The sequence below is a fragment of the Phyllostomus hastatus genome, unplaced genomic scaffold (assembly GCF_019186645.2).
Source record: "Phyllostomus hastatus isolate PE091 unplaced genomic scaffold, TTU_PhHast_1.1 phas_contig_34, whole genome shotgun sequence".
NCBI lineage: Eukaryota > Metazoa > Chordata > Mammalia > Chiroptera > Phyllostomidae > Phyllostomus > Phyllostomus hastatus.
Genome location: NW_025333857.1, coordinates 54,340,606 through 54,348,853, shown reverse-complemented (window position 1 = coordinate 54,348,853; position 8,248 = coordinate 54,340,606).

Sequence of the window (8,248 nt, the reverse complement as noted above, 5' to 3'; positions counted from 1 at the left end):
ATGTGACTTTGTAGTTGTTCCCATAAAAAGAGGGGTGTATTTCCCCTGCCTATGGGCTTGGCTCTATGACTTGCTTTGGTCAATGGAATGTGGGTAGAACCAATTGTTTCTGCCAGTTTCAAGCTCAGGCCTTTGGAAGCATTGTGTTTCTGTGTGCCTTTTTGTGCATCTGCCATCTCCACAAGAAGAACTTTCCTTGGGCACTACTGCCTTGTCCTTCTGGGCCCTGGGATGAACCCATCTGGAAGAGACCAGAGCGCAGTCTGCAGCCGGGAGCCAAGCCCAGCTGAGCAGCAGCTTGAAGCAGAGCCCTACACTGAGCCAGAGGAGCTCTCGTCAGCCCACGTGCCTGTGAGAAATACGTGCTCACTGCTGCGTTCCGCCCAGACTGTGTGACAAAGGGCGGGGCACCAGGGCTGCTGCAGTGTTCCCATGCTCTCCCACACCCTGCTCTCACACCATAAACATTCCCTCATTGAACCCCTGGGGAATCATCCCAATTTGAGTGTCATCTGTTCCCTGTAGTGACACTGAAATGGATGATACAGACACAGGGCCCACTTCCTCCCCAACATTACATCACATGGCCAGCAAAGCTCAAAATGGGATACGTGATACCAGCTGGCTCCCAATTCTTCGTTTCCCGTTTGCTACTCCACATTCAACTGAGTTCCTAATCTTAGAAGCAAATAATGACATCTGATTTTTATTCTTTTAATATGTTCATTTGTTTTGAATTTTTCAACTTTTTATTTGGAAAAAATTTCAAACATATATACAAGTAAAGATACTATAATAAACACCATTGTATCCATGGCTCAGCTTTAACAATGATCCACATTTGCAAACCTTATTTCACCTATTCCCCCTTTTTCCCTCTTCTAAATTTGATGACCTTTCGATGTCAGAGGGAACCCAGAGGTCCTATCGTAGGTCTAACCCTCTGTGACCTCTCTGCAGCAGGTGCTACCATTGCTCACCTTTTCTTCTCTACCCTTGCTGTCTCCTGGGTCAGCTTGTCTATCCACTGCTCTCTGTTTCCTACTTTTGATTCCTGGCCTGGCTCTTAAATGTCAGTGTTCCCGAGGGCCCTGTCCTTCATCTGCTTTCCTTCTCTCTATGGGCTCTTCCTAGATAGGCTGGTCTATTCCCACGGCTTAAACCAGCCAGCCTGCTCCACTTTCCTGGGCCACACTTTCTCTCTGCCCACCAGGTGTCTTCACTTGGATGTTGCATGTACGTCACACTGAGCACATCTGGCCTAAACCAAACTCAGTGACTTCTTCTTGAAGCTTCTCCTTCTCTACCTCTTCTTTTGGGTTTCCTGTCTCAGTTCAGACCTTCCCCAGTGTCCAGTCACATAACTAGATATCTTATACCTCTCTTTGACCCAGACCTGACGATGCCACTTTGGAACGGTCTTTCCAGTTCATCCCATTTCCATTTCCACCTCCTTGGTTCACGCCCTCATCATCTCTCCCTTGGGGTGTTCTATACTCCCTCTGACAGGCCCCAGGGCGGTTCCTCTCCCGAGTGCTAGTATCATCTGTCCAAGCCACATGTGCCGTCATGCGAACCCGAGCCCAACTTACAAATCTTCTATGGCTCCATTTGAAATATAGGGCCCGACACAAATAACACCCTTTTCTTAAAATTACAAAATCATTTATTACAAAATTATAAGCATGTAATTCTGTAACATAACAATATCATACTCAAGCATACCATATGACATTTTAGGTGAATGTTCAAGTTAAAACTTGAACGTCCATATTATTACCCTACCAACCACACGTAAGCAGGCCTTCCTGCTGCAGGACCCTGTATATTCTAAACGTTATTGGCGTGATATTGAAGCCTCTTCGCCACCTTTCCTTCTAATCTCACTTCCTGGACCGTGTCCTCCAAATATGTGGCTCTGCTTGTTTTGCCCCTGAGACACCATGTGCTTTCATGCGGCCTTTGCTCAGGCCGATCACTGTCACACATATTTTTTAAGATTAAAGAAAAGGAGACTCTGGTTCTCAGACACTAACTTCAAAGTGCCCTTTCCACAGCTCTGGAATCCCGTTTGCCCTTCTGAAATTATCGCTGGCATTTAAATTTGTTGCTCCTGCCAAAGGAAATAAACATGGTGTTTAATTTTTTGAGCAGTCTCATTAGAGTTTTTCTTTTCCAAAGGGGCCCATTTGGTGTTGCAGTGGGTATTGTCTCCATAGAAATCCGGGCAGTGTCACGTTCCTGAGTCATCTGTAGGACTTCAAGTGCCCCCAAAGCAGGAATGGCGTGGTACTCATCTTTTTAGATATCCCCACTGCCCGGCATATAGGAAATATTTAGAAAGTGTTTGAACTGCATCTAAATTAGCATTGGGACCAGGAAGTGAGATCTGGAGAGGGCACAACTGTTGCCAGCCAATTGCGGAGGAAGCTGCCAAACATGTAATCTTTGAACTGAGAGGCTGGGGTCACCCCGTTCCCTGCAGTGAGGACCTCCAAGCCTGTCAGATGTCAGTTGCATTGGCAAAGCTGGGAGTTCGGGCGGAAGGTTGGATTTTTCTTCATTAAACTTGTCATTCCCCAAGGTGGGGCTCTGGCAGGAACCCAGTGAGATGTCAAGCCGAGACAGCTGTTGCCAAACCTGGCGGAGGCTTTTCAGACAGCCGGGGATACAGCTGCTGCATCCGACTTCCTGCGCAACAGCCTTCTCTGCTTTGAGGAGGTTGAATGCTTAACAAATACACAGGGACAGTGAGGCAGGCAGGGTGTGATGACCGAGACCGAACTGGGTCTGAGACAGGTCATGTGGATCTGAGCCTCAGCCCTGGTTCTTCTTCGCTGTGTGACTTGGAGCGGCTTGTGTCACCCCTCTGAGCATCGTTTTCCTCCTTTGTATCGCTGCTCCCTGACCCCGGATGAGATCGTGCATATGGAAATGCTTTATAAACTGTAGGTCACTGTTCAAATATTCGATAAAATCAGACTATTAAAAGTGTGTTCAGTTTTCAAAACGCACACATGCACTAAGTGTAGAATGGTCAAGTCCGTATGTGTTAGCTGGCTGTCTGTTATATGTCCGGCTCTCTGCCCTCAACTGGGATAGATGCGGAAGTTGATGATGTCAGTTTCCTGACTCTAAGAAGTTTATCATCTGGTTGAGAGATGGGATCAATTTATCGTTCACTCCCCATGTTTCTATAGAGGGGAAGAAATTTCTACTCCACAATCAAGGTGGACTATTTCTCTCCATTCCTCTTCTCATTCTTCTTGAGAGAGGAGGGGTGATTTATACGATTGGTGAGCTCGGGCAAAGGGACTGAGCGGGGTGGCTCAGCACCTTTCTGCTCTGTTTCTGAATTAGGGTCACTGGGAATGCAGGCTTTCTCTACTCTTTGCCACAAAGTAGGCCTGTGGGCGGCTTGTGGGTGGAAGGAGAGCAGTATTTGGCCAGCTCTCACAGTGACTATGTGGGTAGGTTAAGTTCTGGGGGGCAGTATTGCGGGGGTGCATTGTATCTTGGTACTTAGTACCACTTCCTGCCCTTGATCCCATCCTAAGGTATGCTTCTTTTTTAAAAAATATATTTTATTGATTATGCTATTACAGTTGTCCCATTTCCCCCCTTCACTTCCCTCTACCCTGTATACCCTCTCCCACCCACATTCCCCCCCTTTAGTTCATGTCCATGTGTCATACTTATAAGTTCTTTAGCTTCTACATTTCTCATACTATTCTTACCCTCCCCCTATCTATTTTCAACCTACATTCTATGCTACTTATTCTCTGTACCTTTCCCCCTTCTCTCCTCCTCCCACTCCCCTATTGCTAACCCTCCATGTGATCTCCATTTCTGTGGTCCTGTTCCTGTTCTAGTTGTTTGCTTAGTTTCTTTTGGTTTTGCTTTAGGTGTGGTTGTTACTAATTGTGAGTTTGCTGTCATTTTATTATACATGTTTTTTTTATCTTCTTTTCTTAGATAAGTCCCTTTAACATTTCATAAAATAAGGGCTTGGTGATGATGAACTCCTTGAACTTGACCTTATCTGAGAAGCACTTTATCTGCCCTTCCATTCTAAATGAAAGCTTTGCTGGTTAGCGCAATCTGGGATATAGGTCCTTGTCTTTCATGACTTGGAATACTTCTTTCTAGCCCCTTCTTGACTGTAAGATCTCTTTTGAGAAATCAGCTGATAGTCTGATGGGAACTCCTTTGTAGGTTACTGTCCCTTTATCTCTTGCTGCTTCTAGGATTCTCTCCTTCATTTTTACCTTGGCTAATGTAATTATGATGTGCCTTGGTGTGTTTCTTCTTGGGTCCAACTTCTTTGGGACTCTCTGAGCTTCCTGGAGTTCCTGGAAGTCTATTTCCTTTGCCAGAATGGGGAAGTTCTCCTTTATCATTTGTTCAAATACATTCTCAATCTGTTGCTCTTCCTCTTCCCCTTCTGGTACCCCTATAATTTGGATGTTGGAACGTTTAAAGATGTCCTGAAAGTTCCTAAGCTTCTCCTCATTTTTTGAATTCTTATTTCTCCATTCTTTCCTGTTTGGTTGTTTCTTTCTTCCTTCTGGTCCACTCTATTGTTTTGAGTCCCAGTTTCCTTCCCATCACTATTGGTTCCCTGTGCATTTTCCTTCATTCCTTTTATGGTAACCTGCATTTGTTCTTTTAATTTGCGACCAAAATCAACCAATTCTGTGAGCTTCCTAATCACGAGTGTTTTGAACTGTGCATCTGATAGGTTGGCTATCTCTGGGTCGCTTAAAAGGATGAGTTCTGGGGCACTGATTTGTTCTTCTGTTTGAGCCATTTCTCTCTCTCTCTCTCTCTCTCTCTCTCTTTTTGGTCTGGTCACTCCTGTTACAGTGAGGGACAGAGCCTTAGGTGTTCACCAGGGCTGGGCACCCCAGTCGCTAGATTGTGACGTTGTACATGGGGTCGAGAGGGAACAGTGGTGGTTGCTCCATTCTCTGTGAGACCTCAGTCCCTTCTCTGGGATCCTGGGTTGCTCGTTCTGCCCTGCTCCACAATCGCTGCCTCACTGGGTGTGCCAGTTGCTGCTTGCGTACTCAGGGCCCACCCACTGCGATCTTGCATGCCCCAGATGCCTTACGCACCCAACTCTCTTTGCTTTCCACACTGCGACCCACTCCTGGCTGCTCGCCTCTGCCCTTCCTACCAGTCTGGATGAATGGGTCTATTTCAACTTCTTGGCTGCCCGACTTCCATTCAGATAAATTTTCTATCAGTTCTGGTTGTTATTCTATCTCTAAATTGTTGTTGTTCCAATCTGGGTTGTGCATGGAGGTACGGTGCGTCCACCTATGCCTCCATCTTGGCCCGGTATGCTTCTTTAAAACTTCAACATCTAAATTTCCTGCCATTTTGGGGAAGTACCTGCTACTTACCCACAGGGCCTGGACTGACTTCAGGACCTAACCACCTCTCCAAGTTTAGAGTATTTAAACTAGACCAGTGTCTCAGGAATCCTGGAGTCTCTGCAGCGGAGCTTGCCGCTCCAAGTCCTACAGTCCGTTTAGAATGCCCTCTGCATCGGAGTCGAGAGAGTGCTTCCTTGTGCTTGGTTCTGAACTCTGTTAAGTATGTTTTGTTGTTGTTTATGCTATTTGGGGTTTGTTGACATTCTTGGATTTGTGGCTTAATGTTTTCCAACAAATTTGGGGAGTTTTTGGCCTTTATTTCCTAAATCAGTCATGGTTCCACCAGAGAAACAGACCATTAGGTTATACAGTAGGATATGTGTCCAGTAGGACAGGTGTGTGTGTGTGTAAAAACATTTGTTGCAAGGAATTGGCTTAAATGATCATGAAGCCTGGCTAGACAAGTCTGAAATGTGCAGGGTAGGCTGACAAGAAGGGCAGGCTGGAATCTCTGGGGGCAGGGACCGATGCTGTATTCTGTGGAATGTCTTTTTTCCTCATGGAAATCTCAGCTCTGTTCTTAAGGCCTTTCAACTGATTGGCTAGGACTCACCCAGATGATGCAGGATGATCTCCTTTATATAAAGTCACCTGATTATCGATGTTGACTTTATATAAAAGTATTTTTATAATATATGTGATATATTATATCACATATAAAAAATACCTTCACAACAACACTAGATTAGTGTTTGCTTGAATAACTGGGTACAATATTTAATAGTATAATATTATTTATATTAATACTAACCTTTAAAACTTTAAAAATCATCATACATATAAAATATAAAATGCAAATGCATGTGTAGAGTGACAATGAAATAAATGAACTCATACACTAACTATCCAGTTTAAGAAATGAAATATTAATAATTTGAAGTCCTATGAGCCTTTTTTCAGTTCTGTCTCCCTCCCTGCTATATGTAATATTTAAAACTTGAAAAACAATACAATACCTTGTTATGTAAAAGTATAAAATCATGCAAACAACGATGAACACCAAATTAAAGATAATGGTACCTCTGGGGAGGAGAGGAGTGGGAGTGAACTGGCATACATGGTGGTTTCAATTACATCTGTAAGGTTTTATTTATTTTTTAAAATGATGTCAAGCAAATGGGGCAGAATCTTTAAATCTGATTAGGTGTTTGCTGTGTTGTTTTCAGAGGGCTTAAAGGCAGAGCAGCACGATGGATTGAGAGCACAGGTTCTGGGGCCAAACTGGTTCCGAATCAATTTTGGCTGCATGACTTGCTAACTGTAGAAGTTATACAAATTACTTAGCCTCTCTGTTACTTGGTTTTCCTTACCTGTAAAATGTAGATCATAACAATATTAATAGTACTGTTGTGAGGATCTCATGAAGTAGTTTACAGAAAACATTGAAACAGTGTTTGGTAAATGATACATGCACAATAAATGTTATTATTAGTGATAATTTTTACATATCTCATAAATTTATCTTAAGAAACTGCAAGCGCGCACACACACACACACACACACACACACTGACCCAAACACTGTAACTATAGGGCACAATCATTTGTTTGAAAATGTGGGGGCAGAGATGTTTCATAATTCAGAATTGTTTGTTGTTTATTATGCAACATCACTAGTGGGGTCTGGAGTCACACTTTTTGGTTAAATACATTATTATTTCTGCAATGAAAATTATGAATATTCACCAAGTGCAGTAAATTAAGACTGAAAAGATTCAGGTCAGTTCAGGTCACATTTTATCGCCAAGTGAGTTTGCTGCAAACTTTCCAAGAACTTTGAGTTTTCAGAATGTTTTGGAATCTGGAATTGCATATAAAGAAGTTTGTGAACCTGTGAATGCATTGTAAACTGTTCATTTTAGGAATACCAGTTTGTCCTTGGAAAAAAATGAGGCAGAGCTATACATGTTGAAATAAATAGTTAAGGCATATTGTTAAGTAATAATACCAGTTACATTATACTACTTGGCAAATGCTCAAACAATACATATTACATGATTCCTGTTACATTTATACAAACAGGCTTCCATGTTTTCATATGATAATTGCATTGAAAGGGGACTGGAAGGATACCTGCCAAACTGGTGAGACTAGTCACCTCTGGAGAGGACAGTGGGGAGGCTGAACAAAGGGGAGGCTACTGCATGTTTCTCTATACACTTTTGAATATTTTTAGTCTTTTATAAAAAGGTGTCCACCTATATTTGGGTAACAAAAATAGAAAAAGTGCTTGGAAAAATATACTGAGGCAGTATTGTGGAGGACCGGAGAAGTCTGTGTTTAAATCAATGAATCTAATGAGCTGTGGATGTTTTTGAGCAGAGTAGTAGCAGCAGGCTCAGGAGAGAACTTGAAATTATATGGCTTGGGTTTAAGTATGGGGAGTAAAGGTATCTCAGAATCAGTCACAGAAATTTTCCACCTGAGTTCCAGCCTCAGGATCAGAAGAGTAAGACTCCGGATTATTGTCCCCTTGTTTGTAGTTAATGAAGAACCCAATAGGTGATTTGTAGGAACAACAGAAATGAACTTGAAGGGCTTATTAACCACTCTCAGAGAGACCCCTAATGTTCTGGTGTCACAGAAAGCAAGAAAGGAGAGAATTTCATTAAGGAACTGACCAACGGGGTCGAGTGGTGCTTCCATTTTTGCTTCTATCCAATTTGCTGTCCAAACAGCAGCCACAGCAATCCGTGTAAAGCGCATTCCTGGTTGTGCTGCAACTTCAGTGGTTTTCCTAGGATCTTCCTAAGTAGAGCTGGTGAGCGAGAGCTCTCAGTTCCTTTCTGGTTGTAAGCCTAGAGCTCC